A 27,006-nucleotide genomic window follows, 5' to 3' on the forward strand; every position below is an offset into this window, starting at 1 on the left:
ATGAATATGCTACTTAGCTGAATAAGTGAATATTTAGGGTTTGTATCTGTTAAAACAGTTTGTCCATAAATGTGGATTAAAAGTACCCCCCCATCCCCGCCTTTTGGGAGATGCCATTGATATCCTTACCCAGGAAAAAAGATGTGCTGTAACAGTTCTAGGAGTTCTTGGAGACAAGATGATGATTAACCAAAAACAGGGAGTGCTTTACCTGGTAGGTATTGTTTTTCTTGAGGGAGGAAACCTTTCTCTTGACACCAGACTTCTCTTTCATTAACCAGAATTCTATCTAGTTTTCAAATCTGAACAAGGAGATGAAGTGATAATAACTAGCTTAGAGCAATTACTACATATCCCCAGGGATAGAAACAACTGAAATAATTTTTTTTTCTGACAGTAATTAAGAAGTAAAGATGGTCCCTGTTGAAATAACCCAAAACACTGTCTACCCCACACCCTGGGATCTAGGGGAAATTTGACCTGAATTCCAATTCATATCTTTAGTACTCTTTTTGCAGTGCTTTAGTTCTCTGAATGTCAACTTTCTAGAGACATAGGCAGGGATACTGAAGATACATGGATAAATAGGTAGATAGATACAAGGGTGGAAATAAAGATATAACAAGGTATTTTTCAACATACCTTGGTTGTCAGAAATTTGTAGGTAATTCATGCAACAATACCTAGCACAGAGCCTGGTGAATGGTATAATGCAGTATTTTATTGTTTTCTTTAATTGTTCATTGCTCATTTCCCTCCTTCCCACATAAATAAAGACAAATAACTTTCCAAGGAGTTTGGCCAATGTTTGATTCTCTGGATTTCCAAAGTGCCCAATTCTAAAAAAGGTACTTTAATTATTGGTACTTTAATAATTTTGTTCTACATATATACAACTGCACATAAATAGCAGGGCTTTTCAATACTAGCCTATTTTAATAGAGGATCATGCATTCTGGTTTCAACATATATGCACATTCTTTGTCAGATGACAAATTCTTTAAATCAAATGTCCTGAAAGCATCCCATCAATTATTTTAAGGAAGTAAAGGTAAAAAAAATAGTAGAACAAAAATTCCCTTATGATCTATTTCTGCATTTTAGTCTCATTCTTTGCCTTCCCCCAACTTATGTATGCTTTAAACACACTAAATTGTATTTTCCATGATAATTTCTTTAAACCTATTGTTGCAGGTTCCTCTGTAGGGAACACTTTGTGTCAACATTCTTCACCTGACTAATTCTTATTTATCTTCATGACTCATTTCAGAAATTATCTCCTCTAGAAAATTCTTACTACCTCCAGTTGGAATGATCTTTTTTTCATTCCAGAACTTTTTTCTTACTTTGTATCATAAAATTCTGAAAGTATCTAATTTTGCATCTGCCTTCTTCACTAGATTTTTTTTACATATTCCTGATACATTTCCTGGTAGAGAAGTCACTACTTAATAAATGCATTGTCAAATAAAATAAAATAAATTGCTTTTGCTTTGTGTATTTAGTACATGAAAATAGAATACTAAAGACAAAGCTACTTAAATTAATGTAATAAAAAGGAGCATTAAAAACTTATAACCATCATATAAAAATTGAGTAACATTTCACAAGTATTCACCATTAACCAAATGTCATGCTACGTGCCTTATAAATATTTCCCAACATAATCATCAAAACAATACTGGGAAGTAGAAGTATTTTTCCCCATTTTAAATATGGAGAAACTGAAGTACAAAGAAATTAATTTTTTCAAGATCATATAGCTACTAAGTTGATCATATAGCTACCAAACCTAAAACTTGAACTCAGGAGTGTGGAGCTTGAAACCCATGTTTTAGTTATTATACTACAGAATAGAGACCATTTCCCACATATGATTGTATTTTTTAATCCATTCTTAATTGGAAGTGGTCTTAACTCAAAGACAAGTAAATTTTATTTTAAAAAATAACCATTTTTACACACATAAGAAAATAGAGTATTTTATTCCAAGTATTTCTTCTTGTGTTATTTATATCCATTGTATTATCAACAGTAACTACATTGATCTACTGCATTTGAAATTGTTAACTCTTTTGCACTGATAAAAACTCCGAAGAAAACTACCAAGAATATAGGTCTTCAAATAAATGCCCAATTTTTAACATTGTAAAATGGTACTGTCCTCTCCTCAATAAAATATCAATTATCATATTTACTACAAAGAAAATCAATAAAGTGCTTAAAAACAATGATATACACATGTAAATAGGTTTCACATAATTGTTTAAATACTATCTTGTTTACATAATTTTTCATCATTATTCAAGTGCATTAGTTGCCATACATACCCACGAAATATTAAATACACATACCAACCCAAGTCAAGGACAAAACAAATAAGTTTATTTTTACATTGAAAAGTAATCAGATGTGAAAGTAAAAAACAATATAACAGGGAAAAAATAAGAACATGAGTTTAGTTACAATATATATTGTTACAAACATTTCATTAATTTTAGATTAACAGTACCCAGTAGAGGGGACAAAGTCTATAGAAATACTATTAGATCATATGATATATAATTTCAAGATATATTAATAGATGTTCACTGATTTATGTAATGGAAAATACAAAATGATAAAATAGAAATGCCTGCAATGTCAGAAGTACCAAAATCTGACCCTGCATGATGAGGACAGCTGAAAGTGTTTACAGCATGGGTGCACTGGCTCTGGGATTCGACTCCACACTGAACACACAGGTTTCTTTCATAGCAAAAGTAGTGAGTGATGTATAAACACTTCCAGTATCAACTTATTATTACTCATTTCTGATACATTTTAGGTACTTCATCTTCAGATAAATAAATCATCAAATAAATTACCATTCCTGTATGAGATCAAGCTAAACATTTTAAAAAATATTTATTTCTCTCCTGTTTATTTATAGTCCACAGATTTTAATTTGGCATAAAAATCTAATAAGACATTATTTTATATTTATATAGAATGCTTTAAATAATTTTTATATTTCTTTCTGAATTTTAATTTGAAGACATATATAAACCTAGGACTTATAGACATACATATATTTAATAGAAATTCAATTCATGATATCATTAACAGCAATATTATAAAATAATTTAAAATTCACTGTGACTTAAAAGAAAAAAAAATTAAGCTATAGTTAACCTATTCTACACATAATTCTTTAGAATATTCCCAGGAAATAACACTTCAATTTTGTATATTTCTATACAAAGATAAATAAAAGTTTTGAAATAGCTTCAAACTATTTATTGAGTGTTTTATTTATTTATTTATTGAGTGGTTGCATAGGAAATAAAAAAAAAAATGTGGCTCTAGGAATTTCATTCCCTGCCACTGACTGCTACATATTCTGAGGCAAATAACTAACAAATCTTAAATTTGTTTTCTATAAGATAAAAGTAACTGGAAAAGATAATCATTTTAAGAATCCTTCCAACAAATAATTGTATCCATATAAGAAACAAACTTTAAAACATACTTAATATAATGATATAAAATAATCTGCAACCTCCTTAGAGTGTGCTAAATTTATATGATTGAAAGAACCATCTAGAGGTTCTCAGTTAAGTGTTGTTCATGTTCTTTTGTGAACAACCAATATATTAAACCATATAGACCTGACTTTCAATTTAGATTTAAATAGTCTATCTTTGGAGGTAGGGCCATATATCCTTGGTCTTTTGTCTTTGTAAATCAGGCTGCCTGACTTCATGGCTGTGTGAGGCCTGCCAGGTGATGGGCAAATGACTGGCTAAGAACAATGTGTAAATAAGTGCAATGGACTGAATTCCACTGACATACATTTGCATGACTTCCACACATTTCAATGTAAGATGAGTCTGAGAAAATGCTTTAGTTTCAAGCCCAGAATCGCTATGAAAGTTTCTTACATTTTCCATATGACATATGTGGACATCTTGAATAAAACGTTTTTGCATATAGTCAAAATTTAAAATTGCCATATATATTTAAAATTTCATTGAGAAACAATTTATGGGCTTTAGCCTTAGTGTTCTCTATAGTATACATCTGACTTTTCCTTTTCATATTTAATATTTCAGTCTTTACACTTACCATTATTTAGGGAGAGCAGAGGATGATGTGGAGATGATACTGTCTTATCACAATTAGAAAATTTTAAACATTTATTGCCATCTTTGTCCCAAATTGTGTTTGTAATCATTGCATCATTATGCTCAACCAGCAATAAAAATTTCAGTATGATATTTTGCCAACTGATGAAAGGTTAACAGAAAAACACACAGAATTCAGGAAAACGTCAAAAGACTGTTTATTGCCGTCACTTCATTATCATCAACGACTATCCCAATGATTAGAGTACAAGAGGTTACTTGCAATGTGTTGAGCAGTAAATGCAACGCAGTAAAAATTGTCCATGTAACTCCCCCTTGTTAGCCTGAGAGTGACTGCAAACCAAGGTCAGTTTTTTTCTTTCCTTCTCTTCTTTCTTCTTCTCCCTCCAGCCATGGAAATAGAGCTCAGTTATTTCTGCATGGATGCAAGGTGAATGAGGCTGTCACTTCTACTTGCAGTGCTATTTATTACAGGTCACTGACATAATACAGCTGGGTTTTTTTTTAATTAAAAAAAAGTTACATAGCATTATCTCACTTACTCAGGTATTTAAAAGGAATGTGCAGTGTTATTTATTTACACAGAAATCTGCCAACTGAGAGGCATCATCTTGCTTTGAGGGGCCTCCTGCTGGCAAACTGAGCAACCCTGTTATTATAAGAATTAAAACACTGCACACTATATGAGAGAAAACACAACACAACCCTACAGAGTGGTGCTGTGTCAGTTTTAAACCTGTAAAAATATGTTATTTGAATATAGACACACTTAGAAAATAAAACTTCAAAGTGTATCATTAGTGCAGATATCTAGGTAGATTTCATTGTTCTCAGCTATGAGATATATACGTAATTCACAGTTTCTGGTGAAAATATGATAGACCTATTTGGCCATTGATCAGTCTTAAAAACTAATGAATTAGCTGATAAGAAACTGAAATTTTATATAAGTACCACTTCAGCTTACTGTTTTCAAGGGACAGAGTCCGCACACAAATAATCTCAGAAAATGTAATTCTAATCATTGTCTCAGACTCCAATCATAAATAAAAGAACAATTAGTCTTCCCACCATAATGTCCTCACTGCAAATTACATTCAAGAATGAATGTTAATTCTAATTACTAATTGTATAATTTTAATCTCAGAGTTTACAAAGACCCACCTTAAATTCTTTGGAAACAGCTAGACATTTAATAGAAGGCTATTAAATAGAGTTCACCATTTGCATACTGGTAAAAACTACAGAGCATAACCAAATGTGCTAAGAGAATAGGAGTAGTGCGTGAAATCACTACGAATCAAAACATTTGTATAAAAAAACAAATCATCTATGGCACTATAAGCCCCTGCTAGATATAATTTAATATTTGTTGTAAAGGGCAACTTTGGCAATTCACTTATTCATAATTTCCAAGTAGTTTAGAAAACAGCCCAAGTTGTTAATGCGCTTGCTCAGAGTCAAAATATTGGAAGAAGAGAAAGAGCTGACAAAGATGAGTGAGTACTCAGCTGGGGTCTGCTAAAGCAGCCTCTCCGTCCATATCTAACTCCTGCTGGTAGAACTGTGGCCACAGGGCAGTGGAGGAGATGGGTGTAAGTTCACAGGACAGGAATAGCTGCATGTCGGGTAATAATCACAGAGAAGAGTTCTTTCACAAGTCCTGGGACTGTTCCAAAGAGGGATCACAATCTAAAGGAACAGCTGTTCTATCATCTCTCTGGAAAAATAAAAGTTATTTGGGACTACCACTGCTGTGATTCTGTGTGACCTAATTATCCCATGCCCTGGGGTTCCTAATCTAGACTACTCATGAACAACAAAAAAAAAATTTACAAAATCTCTGCTCTTTCTCTCTAAGTGCACATAAATCCAGAGACACTAAGTGATCTGACACTAAGATGAAGATCTTACAGTGCCTGCTTTAATAGGCTGTTCATTACTAAATTTTTCAAAAAGTTCAACAAATGCTATTTAATAATTTAAAAATCCTATTACAATTAGAAAAGAAACATGGCAAACTACAGACTCAAATTTTATGCAACTACTTTAAGTATACTAATATTTAAGCAACTCAACTTTTCAACCACTTTTTAGAACAACTGCAAAACTGTCATGGCTATATTGGTATAAAGTGATGTTAAAGCTACTGTGTGGCATGAAATGATAAAGGGTAAAAAAAAAATGGCCATTTGAAATTGGTCACACTAAAATCTCATGAAAATAATTCACTTTAGGGATCTTTGATTTTTTTTTACACTCAAGCACCATTGATTTCAGGCAGATATTTCCAAAAACAACCCAATTTTACATACTTGCTAAAACTAAGAACAAAAAATCAAATTCTGGAAGAATATTTGTAAAATTTTAGGAATGTTACAGTTTGTTAACTTTCAGAAGCTAAATATGAGAAAGTCAGAATATGATGTTTTTCCTTCAATAGTGTCAAACTTTATTAAACATAATAAATTAAAAACTAAATTCATTCAGCAAAAGTACAGACCTTTCTCTTTTGTCTTCCGGTTAGGATGTTAGATACCACCGTGGCAACTTTGTTTTCCATGCTGTGAGGGCCATGCCCAAACTACTTTCAGCTGTTAACAGAATCCTGTCCTGATAGGAATTAAAAATTAACAATCCAAAGTGCTTCACACAGAGTGGTATGAATATCAAATCACTACTTGGAAGAAATCAGTGACACATTAGAATCATGGCAAATTCTCCAACATGTATCAGTAGTAAAGAAGAAAGCAGCTCTACTAGTTAATGGTAGGGGCTGGGGCAAAGTGTTATTTCATAAATACATGGAACTCTAACACACACAACAGAACTTGAAAATTGCAATGGTGTGTTTTAAATCAGAAAGACAAAATTAATAACAAAACTGATAGCAATACAGAGGGTGTGGAAAGACACTCTCTGGATTGGTTATTAAGTAGCAAATTCACCAGAAGAGAAAAACTAAGAATGCTCTGTGGGAGCAGGAGTTGGTTCCTGATTCATAGGTGCACTTAGGACCACTCACGGGTGGAAGACAACAGAATCTACAACAGAAGCCAGCATGAACTGAGATAAAGGAAAGAAAGGCAGGCTAAATGCTATAGGGTTGCCATTTCACCTAAGCAGTCTAGCTTACCCTGCTCAGTAGCCCTGCTTCTCTCATAAACTCTATTGTCTACTGTCTTTCTTTAAACTCAAACCTTGAATGCATTACTCTCTTACCTCGATACCCTCATCACAGAACAGGACTAATCTAAATCACACCACCAAGTATCCAGTGAAGGGTTACCATAGTTAACAATTATTGTCACAAATGAAGTGCATTCATAAGAGTTTGGTCAACTTGTATAGCTTCATTTTAAATAAATCAGGACATCCTGATTAGATTAATACATTCTTATACATCTTCGTGTTAAACTATGTTGTTAAAAACTTTTCTAAATTAATAGAATATCATAATAACAATAATAACAGAATCAACAGAGGAATCTGGGGAAAATGACATTCTTTGTAGTTCAATATCCCAAATTATTCATTTGCATTAAAGTAAGACAGATTGTTGAAGCTATGTGAAATCTTGATCTCCATCAAGGTCAATGACTGCAACTTTAAAAATTTAAGAAAGTTTTCCATGTGACGGTGATTTTGTTGGGTTACTATCCTTCCATCTAAAATGTATAGTAATTCAACTATATGTTAAGGGGTCTTTAAGAGTTCAGCACCTGATTTGCTCAAAAATTCTGATAGGAATCTAATCACACATTCTCACTGCCCATACTGTTCTGGAGCACCACCTGTCAGCTGAATAAGATAATGACAAGTAGTGGAGCTCATACTCAAAATCTGTACCTACCTCTTGGGCTATGGATAATATCCTGTTTTTTAAACTCATGTTTACGTTTTGCCAAATGAGCAATTCACAGCATCCTGGAAGGTTTCCACATTGGTAAATAGGAAAAACAACTTTTTAAAAAACCTGATTCACTAGCTATAGGGATTGTGAGGTTGTTCTGGAAAAGCAAGCAGGCAACATTAGAAGAGCTGTAACTTCATTCCCATTAGGGATACCTCTAAGCTTGTAAGATTTTCAGTACAAGAATACGAATCAGCAAGTAGGTACTATGGAAGAGCTCTGTGAACTAAAATCATCACAATGTCACACACAGCCTTTACCCAATTCCTTAACTGTCTAAATAAATGTGTAAAAAACATAATACAGGAAAACATTTAATAATCACAACAATTTACTGATTATCTTCTATGTGGCAAAATCTGTTCACCGTTTGTACATAGATCTTCAGGTTTTCTCTAGCATGCAGAAATGTTTCCAGAAATACGTTCAGCTCTGGCATGCAGAATTTTTTCCAAAAATACATTCAACCATACATTATATTAGTTGGTCCTATCTTGAAAAGTTTAAATGCCCATAAAATGTAACATAAAAAGTTATCTCATGAATTTGATTAAAACCATTTTCTCTTGAAGGCACTTTAAAAAACAATAAGGATGAAAGGACAGGATCTGAGTTTGCCAGGTAAACATAAATCTTTGGAACAAAACTGTCTCTCTACAGTTTTTTTTTTTTTTAATACTGAAACTATAAAAACAGAATATGAAGGAAAAATGATTTGAGAAAACTGCTCCTCAGAGAGAGTCAAATTCTTCCCCAAAGAGCCCACTTTCACTGCTCACGCCAGTACAGGTATAGAATTATTCTGCAAACCATTATTCCATCTCCTGTTTATAAACATAGAGGACACAAATTCATGTTCAAATTATGAGAAAGGTAAAGTCCATGATCTCAGAGTTAAGATACTTTTGGGGAGTTTCAGTTTATTTTCATATATACAGTATTGATATTTGGAATTACTAGGAGCTTAGGCATTGCTGATTGGCCACCTGAACAGGTGTGTGCCATTAATTTGGGGTTTACAGAAGTGAATACCAATTAAGATAAGAAAAGCACATTAAATTGTGAAAGCCAAGAGGAAAATGTTGAATAGTTTGAGTTGAAGACACCATGGCATATCCAAATGGAAGAAACAGGAAGGATGAGAGCTCTATAGTGGGGCAAGAGCTCAAAATAGTCTAAGAGAGATGAGACAACTGAAGAGATCTCATAACTCAGCCAAATGTCGTGAAGAGGATGAGCTTAGGTAGGAGCTCCAAAAGACCTTTCTCTTATTTAGAGGGATGTCTTCATCTTTGCCTTTAAGGACATAGAACCAAAATATATCTGATGTAAAACAAACAACAGTCAAACTGATCATCAGAATATTTCCTATGCTGAGAAGTAGCTGTGTGATTTGGCCAAATATGTACTTCTAAGTCTCAGTTTCTTTATCCATGAAAGAGGATTCATACCCCTCTACTCTGCAGGTTATAAGGAGCACTGGAGGTAATGCATTGAAGTATAGATAAAGTTAAGGAGTTTGAAGAGGCAACGGAATTAATATAGACACGGATATGAGGAGACATGGTACATCAGAAAAACCAAAGCAGAAGACAGTATGTAACAGAAATGCCATGTTTATACAAGGGAAACTTAAAGTATTTTAAAAGAAAAGAGACAAAAGAAAACAGCAAAACATTGTGTTCAGAGTTTATCTGACAGTAGAGACCCAGAAGTGGCAGTAAAAGATTGAAATGTCAAAACTCTTGAAGTATTTCTAAATAATAGACTTCTATTACATTTGTAATTAAGTCAGGCATGCATATGTACCTTTATCTTTTTATATTTGTTTGATTTTCAATCCATTTAGGAAAGTTCTTCATTTGCTGTGATTTCCCTCCCACTCACAACTGCAGGCTGGATTTTTTAAATTCCCTCCTCTGCCTATGTCCCCACCTTCCTATATATTTCTGCTTCCTGTTTAGTTAGAGCCAGATTTACAAGTACTTGCTATCATAAACTCAGAAACACAATGAAGTGTGTGTGTGTGTGTTTGTGTGTGTGTGTGTGTAAAGCTCATATACTTTTATTCTAAATTTTTTAATTAAGAATGAATTGGTGATTATGCATTACATCAGATGGGTGTGAATGTTTTAAATTAAACTGTCAAGTAAACAATAAGAACAAAATATTTGACAATTAAAAAAAAAAACTCTTTGAAAAATACAAATCCTCTAGTGTACAGAGCAGGCAAGATGGTGAAAATCAACTGGTTGGGAAGCCTAGCCATGACAACATGGAATTTGTGTTTCACCTTTATTTTTTCAGTGATTCAGAAAGCATATGTGGCCTTGATGTGCATGTGACAGAGGCTCAAGAAGGAAGGGCTCTCAGAAGTCATGGAGCCCAACCCAACACTGCTGACCAGTTGTTCCTCAGCTGCCTCATTCACTCCTTAGAGTCACAGAAGAGGTTAGATCAGAGCTTACCACCCCACACATGAAGGAACACACTGCCTTCTGGGACAGGCCACTCCAGCTCTGGGAAGCTCTAGCTATTGGAAACCCCTTGATGGTTTCAACTGAAATCGGATGCCTTACAATTTCAAACAGCTGTCAATGTTTCTGTTCTCCAAGGCTACAGAGAACAGTGCTAATCCCTCTTATATGTAACAGCCCTCCAACCATGGAAGACAGTTATGTCTCATCCCAAGACTCTTCTTCTCCAGGCCTTTACTTCTTCAATCATTCTTCAAAAGAAGTACTGTGACATAATTCTTTTGTAAATACATATCCAAACTGGGGTCTTTTGGTTTCTCTCACTCATCTGATTTTCAGCCTATGGACCTGTAACATTATTTAAATCATGTCCTTTGAAACTTCAATAAGTATCTACGCTGTGTATGCTTAACACAGATACATGCATTCCTTAAACTGTTTAAAGTGTTACAAAGTTAGTATGACATTATTCATATTTCTACTATTTTAAAACACGACAAATCTTTTGTTAATATGTAAGGGTAATATTCATAATGTTTAGTAGCTATAAAATGTCAAAGGTACATCAGAATGGATCACAGCATATGCCAAAGGAGAGATTTGGTGCTGCTGGGTGTTAACTCTTCAGTTGTTTGATCAGGATAAGTCTGAGGTAAGGATTCCATGATAGTGGCCTCGGAAATCCAATTAGGTAAGGTATAAAATATTTCAATATTTAAACAATCAGTAAAATCTAAGAAACATATTCCTGGTAATGGAATATACTTTTTCATCATAACCTATAAAAGTGTTTAGAGGATTGTGAAAATGTCAAACACAAGTCTCCACATTCCTAGTAGAAATAAAAAATTAACAATAAAATTACTTTTTGTGTCTTTAATCAGGAGGCATTGATAAGCATTTGATCTTGAATTGATATGAAATCAAATATGTCTTCAAGTTTAAAACCTTCATATGCTATATCAGCACATATACAGTTACTACAGACCTTAATCAAGAGAGACACTGTCTGAAAAAAATTAACCTTGAAATAACCACTGGCAACAAGATGAGATGAACAACTCATGAATATGAGAATTATTCTCTACAGTGAGCTTGATTATGGAGAATGTAGTCTTGCACCATGACAAAGGTCTAGCAGATATATAAATAACACTACATCTCTTTGGATACCATATAATTCACTGTGTAAAAAGATCATTAGAAACCTATCTTGAGATATTCCCAAATATGAACATTAATTTACAAATTCCTGGCTTTTTCTAGAATCACATTTCCATCAAGTGTCACATGTCTTGTGATCATTTTCTCACCCAAGTAGCCCCATTTAGAAATTTCACTGAAATTTATTCTATAGAATGATAGTATTTTTCCACACAGACTAAGGTTTGTGGGTTTGTGGACTATGTTCTAAGTGACTTCTTAATAATTACAGAGGATTGCATCCTATAGGCTCAAATGTCAGATGAATTACTAGTTAGAGATATCATAAAATAATGGGATTTCTGACTCACTCACAAGTAATAAAAATCCTTGAATATTATCATTCCAATATATATGTCCTTGAAACAAAGATATTTTGGATACCTTGACATATTTTATTTTCTGCAGTCCTAAAACAAGAGAAATGTTTTTGGTTTTTTTCTTTTTTTATTTTCTCACTAATAAATCTACCTTCACAGTACTCATCCTGTCAGTGAGAAATATGGTACTTAGAGAAATTTATTTTTATGTAGTCTATAAATATTGAGTGAAAGCTGTTAAGATGTGGGAGACAAACTTCATCTATACCTTTCAAAGAAAGACAGAGTCAGTTTGTAGGAGTGAAATAGCATGCATCAGATCTAAATTTGCTAAACAAAATTAGCTACATGCCATTCTGTTTGTCTTATCTCTTTCTCTGGCTTATGTGTGCTAATTCTGTCCACAAGCAATAGAGTAGCTCAGCAAAAATAATGAATGCCCCTTTCACCAACAGTTGCATAAAATGTTTTGTCTATTTCCATTTATCTCAAAGCCTTTCATACTTTCAATTTTCATCTTGTACTTAAAAGAAAGAAAGAAAAAAGTCCACTAAGGCATTATATCTGAATACCAATCACCTCAGTTTCCATTAATTCCAAGTACATTCTTAGAGGTTTCAATATATCACCAGGGACAATGGGATGCTAATTTTGAGTTAACAACTGGGAAATATTAACTATTTAGCTGATATTTTTACATAGTAAAAGTATGCCTTGAAATGCTAATCTTTTTATTGTTTCTCAAATGTGTTAATATATTACTTAAAAATATCACCAAAGATCTGTGCTCAGTACTGATTTTAATTTAGATGCATTGTTTAATTCACTGCTAGTAATAATGTCAATTGTAGCTAAAATGGTCACATTTAACTTAGCCAGAGGGTAAAAGTCAAAGATAGACTTTTAGTCATACTAAAGAACAAATGATCAAAAATCTAATGAGCTACATTTTAGGGAATAGGATCTTAACAACATAGCTGTTACATTCCAGAACCAGCACAACTCCTTTAAATCACATCCCAATATTAAAATCACAGGGCTGAGGTTGTGGTTCAGCGATAGAGTGCTCACCTAGCACGTGCGAGACCCTGGGTTCGATCCTATGCACCACATTAAAAAAATAAAATAAAGATATTGTGTCCATTTACAACTAAAAAAACCCACAAACTTGTGTAAGAGACATTATCACATGACCCATTTTGAAATTTGATGTCAAAAAACCAGATGTTTGTACTTACAAAATATTCTGAAAATTATCTCTATGCGGTACATTATTTTACACAAAGACATACTGAAGTCCTTCATGGTTTGCTTTCATGGCATATAATAAGTTTCTTCTTGAAGAAATGCATTCTTTTACATTAATAAGAGACAGTAACTCTATACATTTAAGGAGAAAATTATGTAATGACACCCAAACTTCATAGTTAAAAGGGCAATATTACTTCCTAAAAAGTAAAATTTTCAAACATAGGCAGATTTACCATAATGTTTTTTAAAAGGCTTCAGCTTCAGAGACCCTCTGCTGCATCGACAATTTCCAAGGACCTTTACCTAACTTGTATTTCTATCTCAAGAAAAATTTTAAATAGTTTCCCCAAACTATATAAAGGCAGGTCCAAAAATCTTGCAAAAGACCCTGCTTTGAAGTTTTCTGGAAAAGAAAAAAAAAATGGCTGTGTGATGGTTTCCTTAACATACACAATGCAAAGAGAGAGAAAGATGTAGAGAATACAAGGGAGGAGGGAAAATACAGACTGACCTTAAACAGGACTCCTTACTGATAGATTTATTAGACAAACAGGAAAGCAAAAAGAGCTGCTGACCTGAAGGCAGAAGAGTCTGGTGTGCTAAACATGGCTTTTCTGCTCATTGGGCAGGTAGAGTAGAGAAGTCATGCCTTTGGGAAGCATCACTAGCTTTTGCAGCTGCGAGGATGGCACACAAGAGGCTGACAAGCAGAAGGACAAGCCAGCTGGCTCTCAGGACAGGGCACACATGCATAAATACACTAGACTGATACACCTGTCACACTTACTCCTTTACATTTCTATTTCCTCATCTACAAAGTAGAACAACAATCCCTGACCCAAACATCCTGCTCATGGATTCTTCAAGCAAAACAACAACAACAAAATCAAGAAAAATTTAAAAGAACCTTAGAAGAGAGATGTCAACATCTCCATGCTTGGTTCTTTCATTACTAGATTGCTCTGCAGACAGTTGAAAAGTTACATTAACTCTTTCAGGCAATTATAAACTAAGATACAATGAGTGCACCCTAGTGGCCCAGATAGATTGACAGTTGCTTAGAATCTGATAACCTGAGAAAAAATAGCTAGATGAACATTTTCCTGGTAGAGTCTGACTCTATAAATACTACAACCATTTCACCAATTTTTAGAATGCAGAGAGAATCATCTAAAAGAGCAGCTAAGAGAATCCCCATCACCTCTCTGTTCAGTTACACTGCAAATGCTTCCTTTATAGGGTTTTATAAAGTGGTAAGGATATGTTTAGTTGTCTATTTTAAGATGCTGAGAAATCTTAGTTATAAAAAGTTGTATTATCACATATATTCAGGAATAGAAAATACTAGATTCTGTCTGGAATCCTTTTTGTCATGAAACACTAGCATTTCTCTAAAGGCAAATATTTCTCCCAAGAATTTGCAAAATCACTTAATAACATTTTTATATTGTATCTTATCGGTCTTGTCGATGCCTTTAAAAAAAAAAATTGGCGTCTTGATATTTTTGTATCCCTTCCTTAGTTCCTAACATGGTCCTGAGGGGTCAAAAAAATGCTTATTATTTAAATCAATTAAAATTTTCAAATGGGAGATAAGATAAAGTAATACAATGGCCATATTATAAAAATAGTAGACTATAACACAGTTACATTTAGGAATGGTATTCACATTTATTTGCCTTGCCAAAAATAAAACCAACAGAAATACTTTGTACCATATTATAAGCACACTAAAAATGGGCATGGGGACAAATGCTATAGTCTTGGAAACACTCCATTTGAAGAAATACCCTAGGAAGCTCAAGAAAGCAACTAAAGAAATTCCCAGGGTAAACATGCCTAATATCTATTATTAAGAATTCTATAATTATGTTTTAGAGGAGCTTACTTTGTACACTATATGGTTTAATTACAAATAATAACTATCCATGAATGAGCTTAAAATTGTTCTGGCAAATGTATGTTATTCTTTCATTTAAAAAATATTTTTAAAGTGCTTACTATGTATGTGGGTACCACATTAGTCTCCAACAGAGGACAAAATCTCACTTGAAGAGTGAAAATAATAGGACAGTTTAGATTAAGTAAATGGTAGTGATATTGATAAGGATTATAGGCTACAATAGTCGGTGAAGGCAGATGTAATGAAGAGGCATAATCCAAAGGAAAACTTAACAGATTCAACAGTCTGGTCAGGCAGAGATACCAAGCAAGCTATGAATTCAGAAAAAGGAATCAGTACAAGTAAAGACATTGAGCATTGTATAGTCATAGAACATTCACTAATCAACCTAGTGCTTACACAGAAGACATCTTAGACTCTAAGGCCACACTAAAAAATTTGACAATGACTTTAGCAGGTTCTGACTTCACAGTGGGGTCCACTGAATATTTTAGACAATAAATGTAGTATAGTAGAGAGGATCATCTGGCAATGACAGGAATGGAGGTCTTAGAAGTAGAGGACAGGGAACACAGAAGGTAGTAAAGAGGAGCTTGCAATACTCCTGCACTGAAGAATCTAAGGGATTATAAGAATTTGTAAACAATCTTAGGGAGAAGATTTTAATAACCCAGGCCGTCAGTTTTCTTTAAAATGAATTAACTTGTTTACCTACTGTAGTTGTAGACAAAACAATCAAAGGAATTCCTAAAAAAACAAGTGTAGGTCTAAAAAAAATCATTATTTTATTTTTATTTGGTTTTCATAGGTCCCTATAGAAAGAAAACTCATATTCTCATAATCTTTAAGCCTACAGGGATGAAGAGCAAATGATGACAAAGAAAGATTTTTGCAAAAGGAGAGTTTGTGAAGAGCAAAATAGTCAGTGCCATTCATGACCTCTATTATACACCCCCTGCTAGTGATGGGGGACCCATCCTGAAAGAGAGGACTGCATAAGCTATTGTCTAAGCCCTACTAGATGCAGTCACAGACCCTGCAGCCTCAGTTTCCATTGTTTCTTCAGTCCTAAGCAGCCATGAGATAGACTCAGTTAAAGCTAGAAAACCAGCAGATGTGTTTTTTGAAGGCAGGTATATGATCCCTATTGTATTCTAAAGGGTTAACACTTGGATATCCACTTATACCAGATGCACATGAGAACAGATATAAGTAAAGGTCAGAAGAGTAATAAAGATTTAGCAAGTGAAACTGGTGGTTTACAAGTCTGATCTTTCTGGAAAATAAATGAGTGGTTATTGCATCATTCATTTTCTCCTCTTTAAACATCTTTAAACTATGTTTCAAAGTGGGAAGCTGTGTAGACTTAGCACACTCTCACACACACACTCTTATGGCCTTGATTTCTATTTCTTTAACTCCCTGGATTCAGAAACTGGATCTCACATGTTCTTATTGGTATTTAGTATGCTTCAGTGACCTCTACGATATTGGAAATAATATGATTTAGAGTAATGATGGTGAACCTCTTCTCCAGGGAGAGGTTTAATGATGTGGCCCAAAGTTTGATGGTATCTACGTTAATCTTTTATGGGGGGAGCCATTTTCATCTCCATTTCCTAACAGGGAGTGATTCTCCCTGCCAAAACGAGTTTCCAATCTCCCTCTGTCAATAGGGTGCATGAGAATACTATCATGCCCAAGAAAGCACAGACACTTGAGGGAACTCAGCCATGACTAGACAGCGTTAAGGCTGGATCAACTGCATTGCCAAATCACAAAGGACACTGGAAGTATCTTGCAGACTCCAACTAGAGGAAGGCAAAAGTGACATAAAAATAAATTCATAAAGTCTTGGTGCTTAAAGCTTTGATTATATATTTATTTAAAGAATGCAACTATGTTTAATGGGGACCTGAAGAAATAAGAGGGATCAACAAAGAGAGTAGAAATGATAAAGAATCTTAGATTCAAGGATGGGCCTAGACAAGTATTCCCTTGGTTTTGCTGATAAATAGTCTGCACCAGCTAAGTAATAATGAGGAATTAACCAGTTACCCTTTATAATCCATTTTAAACTTATTCTGGATTAGGGAAACAATCATTCTCTACTATGTAGTCATCTTCATAAAGTCTCAGGTTAAAAAAATCTAGTTCTATTATATCACACACTAATATGGGATGCTTATATGTTTTTTGTTTTTTTTTGGGGGGGGGGGTGGTAGGCAGTACCAGGGATTGAACTCAGGGCACTTGGACACTGAGCTACATCCCCAGCCCTATTCTGTATTTTATTTAGAGACAGGGTCTCACTGAGTTGCTCAGTGCCTCCTTTTTTTGCTGAGGCTGGCTTTGAACTCGAGATCCTCCTGCCTCAGCCTCCTGAGTCACTGGTATTATAGGTGTGCACCATAGTGCCTGGCTTTGTATGTTATTTTTAAGGTCAAAATTCTATGTCCAAAATAGGCTTAACCAGGTAAAGACATTGCAGTTATCAAAAAGTGCTCCATTTCTTACTTTTTCAATATGTCATAATTTTAAAGTTCAATTAATGATTATGTCCTAAAAATAAATTAAATATGATAATGATGATTCACAGTCTTCCCTTTGAAATGAACTATACGGTGGTACACTAATTAGGCCTGTGAATCCAATCTATCTCAATTTTTACAATTGTCTTTTAAAACAACCTATTATTTATCCTTTAAAAGGCTATGACTTTTCAAGTACTTCCATGCATTTTGTAGAAAACAACATTTGGGCAGGAGCTGCCACTAAATTATTTCACTTAACTGCCCAGCGGGCTTCTAGTCACATCACTTAGAAATGAACAGGACTAGACTAGATCAGTACCTTCTAAATGGTGCTAGACTTTACATGGGTAAAGCCAGTGCAAGTGTGTAGAGGGGGCAGTGGAACAAAGTGGGAAAACGTCAAAGGCCCAAAAGCAGGGGCCACAAAGCTGGCCTCTCTCTGCAGCTTTAACAAAAGCAGATTTCCTTTGACCCAAAAGGAGGTAAAAGCGTGTTTTCCATACTCGACTACATGTATGAATTCACTTGAAAAAAAGAGGTCCACTTACAAAAATAATTCAAAACCAAAGCATTTTTCCCCTAAAATGTCTAAGCACCATTTTTCTCTCTAACTGAATCATTAAAATATTCAGGATGGTAATAATTTAGATACAATTTTTAGCTAAATTAATAGAGATGAGTAAATTGAGACAGAGGCAAGGAGTCTATCCCAAGATCATACCGCAAGTGATTGTGCCAGAATCCAGATATCCTAATGTTTACTTTGGTGCTTTATTCACTAGCACACACCAGCAGGTCTGCTGCCACACTACCCACAGTACAGGCATGCCCCATTTCTATTAAACTATATGTGGCTACTGCCCCCTGGAGTTGTGCAAAATGATGGGAATGTAGAGCAGTCACTTTTACAAAATAAAAATAACTATGAACTTATTACATTGTAAAAAAAAAAAAAAAAAGGACCTCTTTAGGTCCCAAAACATCTTCATTTTCAACTATCATCAAATGAGATAGATCTCTTCTTTGTCAAACTACAAAGCACTAGTTTAAGTACCAAATATGAAGAAAGGGTCTTTAAAGCTTTTTATTAAAGCATGGAAAAAATGGGTCAATCTATTTAATAAAACATGTCAGAATTACCAACAATTCAGAGGGGGGAAAGTGTACAATGAAATCTAAAGAGACCATAGAACAATTCTGAAAAGTAATATTTTTAGGAAATAGTCTTTAAATACAAATGGTGTACAGTCAATGATCTCTTTATTTCTTTAGCCATACATTTCTGATAGAGATGGCCTGCTAGAAAGTTTATGTTATGTTTATTAACATATGTACATGTTTCAAAATATAGAGCAATTTGAATTACATGTATGAAAACAATTAACTTGTTACTGGAATGTATCTTATTATCACAGATTTTAAACTTTTTTTTTTTTCTGAAAACTGTTATACAGTGGAAAAACAGTGAATTACTTACATTCTCCCCCACTGCTGCCCCCCACCAGGAAGACCAGGAAAGTCACAAAGAGATGTAGTGAGTTGCTTAAGGTATTAAGAAGCATTTGGAAGAACTGTCCCTAGAATGTAGAAATCCTAATATAAACCACATGGCTGTGTCCTGTGATACACATAACCACAAAACAGTCTGCTAAGGTCTCCTTCAAGTTATGTAGAAGAGCTATAGTTTCAACATTGGTCTAAGATCTTTTTACTCAAAATAAATAGGAAATCAAGTGTCTTTCATTATAAACTGTAAACTTCACTTGATAGCGGTCTTAGAAATCATGTAAAGTAAGGATTTATTCTGCCCAATGTTATAATACTTCAGAATATTAGTATTAGATAAATAATGTGATTTGATTCTAAATGGTGATATGTTAACATAATAGAACATCTCTAAAATGATAATATAATTTGTAGAAAAGTTGGTAATAGTATTAACTTCTCTCCTCCATGGCATATTCAGTGGATCATTGTAAAGACAATAGCAAAATATTCTTGTCAATTTTTGTAGACTTGAACATATATGGGCTAATTTCAATGTAAACATTAACACCTCTATAAAAGCAGTATCTCTCAAAAGGATGAAGTTAAACAAAGCAAACATGAACAAGTTTGGAAGTAACAGAACTTCCTCTTTGTTGATTTGCTTCATTTATGCTTTAGGTATTTTACAAATCACACATGGACATCCAACAGCCACAGGACACAATAAAGACAAAACTTACTGCTATTTTTAAAATATATGCTAAATCTTCTCAATAACTCATTTGACATAATACAAAAATGACATCACTTTGTAGCACTGCAATAATTCAAGTCATCCTAATTCAACTTATTGCAGAAAATGTTCACCTTACATAGCCATTAATCTCAAGGTGGCTTTAATCAGTATGTTTCAGAAAATACATAGAAAGAGCACAATTCCATGCATCACTAGCACTTTTCAAATGACAGCTGTCCACCTCCTTTCCTTGGTCAAGAGGAGGGAAGTAAGAGAGAGAACTGGTACAGAGGAACTTTTCTCTGGAAAGATTTGGCCTTGGAGTAAGGGCTTTTGAGATGTGCTAGTGATCTTGGATCGATGCCGTTTTATTTTCTTTCAGGAATAAATCTGAGCAATGGAATGGCTTGCAATTGTTCAGCCAACCAGCCATATCAGATTTATCAGAAAGAGAGAATGAAAACTGGCTCAGAGGACTCCTCCTGCAGTGGCTGAGTGGCAGGTTGCTGGGAAAGACACACAAAAAATGAATGCACTTAGTGGTAGAAAGGAAAATATATATTCACATGTGTAAACTTAATAAATAATAAGACGTAAAGAATCTATAGTAATGGAAAGGGTGAATGCAAAAGACAGAAGATAAATAGTACTTCTATTTAAGAACCAAAGGGATGAAAGCTCATGAATACTAAATAATTGAATCCACTTTAAGGAGGAAATATGATTTTCCATCAAATAAATGCAAACTCTAAAAATCAGCCAAAGCTAACTTACTGTGTTCAAGTTAGAATAAAAAACACATAAATCTTCCATGAAGTACATGCCTTGGTAAATATTCTAATGTAATTTCTTAATTAAGACACATTTCCAGTGACTAAATGAAATATATATATATATATATATATATATATATATATATATATATATATATATCTCCATAAGTGCCTTGATTTTCAAAAAAAAATGACTTTCTATGCATGCATGATTGAAATAAGGGCAGTTGAATTTAAGGGGGAAAAATAGGAACCATGACACAACCAGTTATTCCATTTCATCATAACAATACAAAGTAACAGCATTTTCAACTAATTTGCAGTTATAATAGGTATTAATTTATTTAGCAGTATCCTGAAGAGAAAAATACCTTCTTGTACAAAGCTCTTTTACATATATAAGAATTTCAAATTAAAAGAAGATAGGGAATAGTGTGTTCATGCCTGTGCTTGCAGTAAACACACGTAAGAAAAAAAAGGACTGATGCTATTTGAAAATATATTTAACATCTTTTTGTGCCATTTAAGTTTTAGGACATTTTCTTTGCATATGTAAAAATCAACCCTAAATTTGGAGGTACAATAATATAGCTTTAATATATATAGGAAAGATGATGTTCTTTTATAAAAATGAAAGCTGGACTGGGTTCCCTGCAAATAAGAAATGGGAACTCTATTTGTTCATCACATATTTATTAATGTCTGCAAGAGTGACACTTCAATACCATTATATATTTTATTTCAATACAAAGGTAATATTGATATTTTCCCATCAAAAGAAGACGACAAATTTTAGAAGCATTTCTTAGAGTGGTAAAGGCTTTATAATTGCCATATAAATGGCCTTTGGCTATAATGTTTCAGATAAAATGAATCACTAGAAATGAGACAAAGTCCTTCAGAATTTAAAAAAAAAAAAATCCTCTAAAGCTGATTTTTTCCCAAGTCCAATTTTTTAAAAAAAATCTCTTGTTACATTTTTCTAAGAAATATCTTAAATATCTAGATAACAGAATCCCCCACCCTACAATTTTATTCTGTTCACATAGAGCAGTAAATAAGGTGCATTCCTTCTGCTTAAAAAATTAGCATTTCAAAAATATGCCACTTTCCCCTGAACTCCAAGCGTGTCTAATAATGCGAGAAGCAGATTGTCTTCCCTCGTTTCCTTAATTTGTTTCATCTAAAAGCAATTCACTCAACATCTTGTCGCCCTCTGGCAGCTTAGTTTACTTATCCGCACTTAATTTCTCATTTGGACCAAAACAAACTCCTCCAAACTGCTACTGACTGCTAACCGAGAGAGGGGAGACGCGCGATACGTATTTACTTGGGAAAACACAGCCACACACATACGCAGGCACAAACATACAGCGCCACACACCCCAGAGAGCAACTTGTTTTTATAATAGGACTACGTTAAAACCAGCTAAACTTTCCATGCCAGGTGGAGGAGAACTGAAAAAAAAAAGTCCCCGGGGGCATTTACAGTTTCCAAAGGATCACCTTAGTATGCGTGTTGCAATTATGCCAGGGATGCACCCGAGAGCTTTCCTTTGTGTGGCCCTTTCATCTATCACTTTGTGTTTTGAACAAGTGAGGCTCGCTTTTGTGCCCCCAGAATTTCAAGTACAGAGTCACTCACACACGGAACAACAATAGCACGCTAATCCTCGCGCTCTAAATGGGCTCACTTGTGGGTCTGACGATTCGCCTAGGGAAAGGAGAAGAGACTAGCAAGGGCGCGAGCTGGTGTCGCCTGAGACGAGGAAGAGGACAGCTGCAGAACTAATTTGGATTACATTCCTTGCAGAAATTCTGAAAAGGGCTTTTAGGCATAGCTGGACCCGGAGCCGCACAGTTAATACCAAATTGCTGCGGACTCGGAGCTGGGTCCCCCAGCGGCAGGGCTGAACCAGACAGCCCCCAGTAGGTCGCCTCGTAGAAATTCCTCTCGGCTAAGCCTGCGTGTCAGTCGCAACTGCTTTTGAATGGGTCAATGTGCATAATCAACCCATTGAGGGAAAATATGAAGGGACTCGGGGTGCGGAGGGAGATAAAAAGGGATGTATCTAAGAGGCCTCCTGGCATCTCAAGTCCAAGATGGTGTGATTCTTGAGGTGGTGGAGCGCGGGACCTGGTATGCATGAAGAATTTCGAAGTAATTGGGAGGGTGCGAACGGCCTGCACAAATGTCGCACAGTGCCTTTCGAAGGTCATTTTGAAAGGCTCAATGACTGTAACTTGTTATTTACTAGGCGGGGGGTGGGGGTTATGGCGGGGGCCGAGCGGGAAAACTACCGCGCACTGTTTTCTTGGTGAGGTCAGAAGGACACCCTCCGGGGGCCTAAAGCTCTCCCTATCGCCAGTCCCGGAGGCTTTTATCTCCTCGAACTGCCTCCCACGCTCCCACCACCAGCCCTGGATGGTTCCGGAAATCTTCCTGCCACTCCAAAAGCCTCCCCTTGGCCGCGGCAGACACCGATTCTCCTCAGTCCTGTCCGGTCCCACTTTTATCCCCAGGAAACTCAAAGTGCCAGAAACTTTGAGCTCCCTCTCACTGCAGGTGCTGTCATTAGCCCTGCCCGCCGCGTCGCGCCAGCCCCACTGTTTGGCGTCTCTGGGTCAATTAGCCCTTGGCCTGTCCAAATACCTGGGGCTCAAGATCTCCAGCAAACAGTGACCATGCACCCAGCGCTGCCGCCGCGCCTGCCTCGGGTTAAATCAATTCGCGCGACCGGCAGGCTCCGCAACCGGACCGGGCAGTAAACAGAAGTTGGAGGGACTCCGGCCAATAGCAAGTTGAACTACAGGAAGAACTCTTCCTGGAGCCAAACACAGCAACCAACTGGAAGGCCCGGCTCTTAGTTCCACTGTGCCACCTCCCCCACCCCCCTTTTTTCTTTTTTCCTTAAAGAGGTCAATCAGGCAAGCAAGCGTCCCTCAAGTCAGTCGGGCGAGAGCTCTGGGACGCTGACCAAGGAAGCCCAGAGCTCCCGGCCTCAGGCCGAGGCGCGCCCGCCCGCTGAGATCCAGCTGCCCAGGCTGGGTTCTTGTCACATCTGACCCCGCAAAGCTCTGGCGATTGGGGGCGCAGCGACCGTCTATACAGGTGCAAAGCCCGGCTCTAGTCGCTCCACTCTCACAGCCTTCTCTCAGGAGGGGCTCAGCAAGATCAGCCCCGTGACCCCAGCCTTTCAGCAGCCTCCAAGGTGCGCTCTTCTCTGAGGTTGCCTCCCTCCAGGGCCCTGAGAGGGAGAGTGCAGTCTCCTCTGAGGGGTCTGGGTTTCCCATGTCCCGAACAACAGGCACGACTAGAAGGGATCCCGCTCAGGCGCGCAGAAAATGCGCGAGAGAGAAACAAGAAGGTTAAGAACAGAGTGGGGGAAAGGAACAGAGGCACAGAGTAATTTTTCACGATAAATAAAATACATACACACAAATACAAGGTAAGTTTGGGATGGAGAGAGGAGCGACCGAAAGCCCAAGCAAGAGGCCCTGGTCGAGCGGTCCCTCCAACGCCTGGGAGCGAGTGGGTATCGGGATGGGCAAAGAGAACGAGGGAGCCACATCACAAGAGACAGCCAAGCAGGCGGCAAGCAGGTTCAACAGCTGGAGCGCGAGAAGGAACCGCGACCCACCTGATTGAGAAGCGCTGGGCTGGACGGTCCCTGCCGCCAAGAGAAGGCTCACCCAGACCCACAGTCCTGTCGCCAGCTTCATTTTTTGGAAGTCTCGGATCCCGTGCTGACAATTACATGTCCAAATGGCATATCCCCTTTCGGGCACGCGGAGGAGATCCTCCAGCCAGGCGCGCGTGGGGGCGCGAAGGGGGCAGGCGCGGCGCGCTCTGTGCACCAGCTCTCTGGGTTGGCGACCCAGTCCGCGCTCGCGGGTCCAGGGCCGGGGTCCGGAGGAGGGGTTGAAGTGTGCGCGTGAGTGTGCGTGCGAGTGGGAGTGTGCTCGAATGTATGCGCCTGGTGCTCCGGGGCCGGACTGTGCAGCTATTTCCCCGGGTGCGCCTTTGCTTTCTCGCTCCCTCCTCACTTTCTCTCTCTCTCACTGGTTGGTCAACAATAAAAAGGAAGGGGGAAAAAGGTTTCCAAAAAAAGTTGATTGCAAAGAGGCGGTAGGTTTCCGGCCTCTCCCCGCAGCAGGGCTATGTTCGGCTCTTTTTTTCAGTTTCCTTGCACCTCCAGTCCAAATCGGGAGGGAAGGGGGGCGGGGAAGCTTCTTGCTTCTCCCCCGATCCTGTCCTTCTTTTTCTTGTCAGCTTTCCTCACACTTGTCCAGCGGCTGCGGTAATTAAAGCTCCGAGCGTCATTTCCAGCGCTCCGTGGTCTCCAGCTGCAGCCCCACAGAGAAATTAATAAGACTCGGGAAAATAAGGGGGGTGGTAGGGGTGGGAATAAAACAACCCTCCACGCAACCAGGCAGGCTCTCCTCAGCCGCGCAAACCCCGCCCCTGCTCTGACCCAACTAGCCACGCCCTTCCCCCCCAAAGGGAAATCTTATTGGCTCAGCCACTCCCCAAAATCCTCGGCCTCCGGAGTTGGGAAAACACCTGTCAGGGAGCGGGAGCGGAGTGGTGGGGGCGGCGGAGGCTGGATTTAAAGGGCTCACTACATACCGAAACACTCCCTTTCCCGTCCTCTCAGAGGCCCGGGACAGCTGGTCCGCGAACAGACAGACCACCGGAGGGATGCTTGGGAAACGAATTTTTTTGACAGAAGAGAAATCATCATTTACTCCATTGCCCCAAGGTGCTAATTCCCAAACAGGACTTTCCCTAGAAATACGAGAAAAGTCGATGTTGCTTCGGGTAAATTGCCTCTGCTTCCCCACCCCCTCGTGGTCCACACTTAGGAAGTAATTTAAGTGGAAACAGTAAGGAACTGGTAGTTTCTGCAGATGTGATAATCTCTGCAGATGAGATAATGGTAGGAGAGATGGCATAATTGATTCCCACCCTCGAAAACTGACAGACACTAAGCAAAAATTTAAAAATCCATATTTGTAGAGCCACATCATTTGACATTTAGATTTTATGGAAAATGTCATCAAGCCTAAACTATTCCGTCTGGAAGAATTTAAGGTCGTATCAGAAAGTAAAGGACTTCAACTGATTAGGCTTATTCTGTAGTAGTCAGCTTTAGGCCTCTTCCTTGTTCTTACTCTGCAGGCTTATGCTCCCCATAGCCATCATTGTCTGGTGTGGGAGTCTCTGAGCTTTTCTGAATCTAAAATATCCTGGGACCAGGTCATTCCAGTCTACATATCCATTATAGTTTTACAGTCCTGAAATTGTACTCGGAGCAGGGACCCAAATCTTCTGGGTGTAGTAGGTTATTGGTTTGCTATTTGCACAGGCATTCTGTGTATAAATTCTTTTCTTTACATGGCTCCTCTAAAAGCAGCAAATATATAAATAAAATTATCAGGGGAGCTTAAAAATCAAGCCACCAGTGTGCCACCTCAATCATCATTTGAGACCTTATCCTTTGCCTCTATGCTCCTTAAGAATTTCCATGGAGCTGAGAACAGGAGGAAGAGCAGAAAGCTGGAGTCTGAAGCTTTGCCTTTCTAGGGCCCATAGCAAGTAAGAGGCCCAGTGAAGAGGCCAAACAAGCTGAGGCTGCAGTTTTAGCAGAAGCAGCCAAGGGCAGAGAGAAACTAAACTTAGAGCAGCTGATGGTGACTTGACCAGAATGGTACTGACTGCAATAGAACCCTGTGAACAGCTCTTTGGAATTATCTTCATTTCTATCTTTACCACCCGCCCCCTCTAATTTTCTTTGCTTTCATTTAATCTCACTTCAATCACCATTCTTTGTGTTCTTTTACTTCTTATGACCTCTCCTCCTTAAAAACTACTTCTTTTTAAAATATACATTCTACCCCTATAATAACAATTTAAGTAACAAAATGTTTTCTTGAAAAATTTTAAATTTTAAAGTCCAGTGTCTCATGCCAATTATCTTGCAAGAGGTGAAGAAATTAGTTGTGTATTTTAGCATCAATTGTGAGGAAAAAAAGTAAATGGTGTGAACATTTTAATTTTTTTTTTCTAGTGTCCATTGTTATAGTTACTCCCACACCAATTTTATGGTTTTTCTATGTCAGGAACTCTATATGTACCCTAATCTTAACCAGAATTTCTAAAATAACTCTTGGCTAAGGAGGATTTTTAATTAACAATCATTGGTTTAGAAAACACTTGGTCTATATTTTTGTGTACAGCAAACAGTTCATATGTGGTTTCCACCAATTAAGTTGGTTGG

The 27,006-nt window shown here is 36.9% G+C and overlaps 1 protein-coding gene across 1 annotated transcript in view; it reads right to left on the minus strand.

Annotated features, from left to right (window-relative positions):
• Positions 1–25,179, minus strand: part of LOC107138388 (receptor tyrosine-protein kinase erbB-4) — a 780,863-nt gene extending 755,684 nt beyond the window's left edge. The window contains exon 1 of the mRNA XM_048808979.1: positions 24,367–25,179. The gene's annotated coding sequence lies outside the window, so the exon portion shown is untranslated. The remainder of the gene's footprint in view (positions 1–24,366) is intronic.
• Positions 25,180–27,006: the final 1,827 nt, after the last annotated feature.

This window comes from Marmota marmota, unplaced genomic scaffold (assembly GCF_001458135.2).
Source record: "Marmota marmota marmota unplaced genomic scaffold, marMar, whole genome shotgun sequence".
NCBI lineage: Eukaryota > Metazoa > Chordata > Mammalia > Rodentia > Sciuridae > Marmota > Marmota marmota.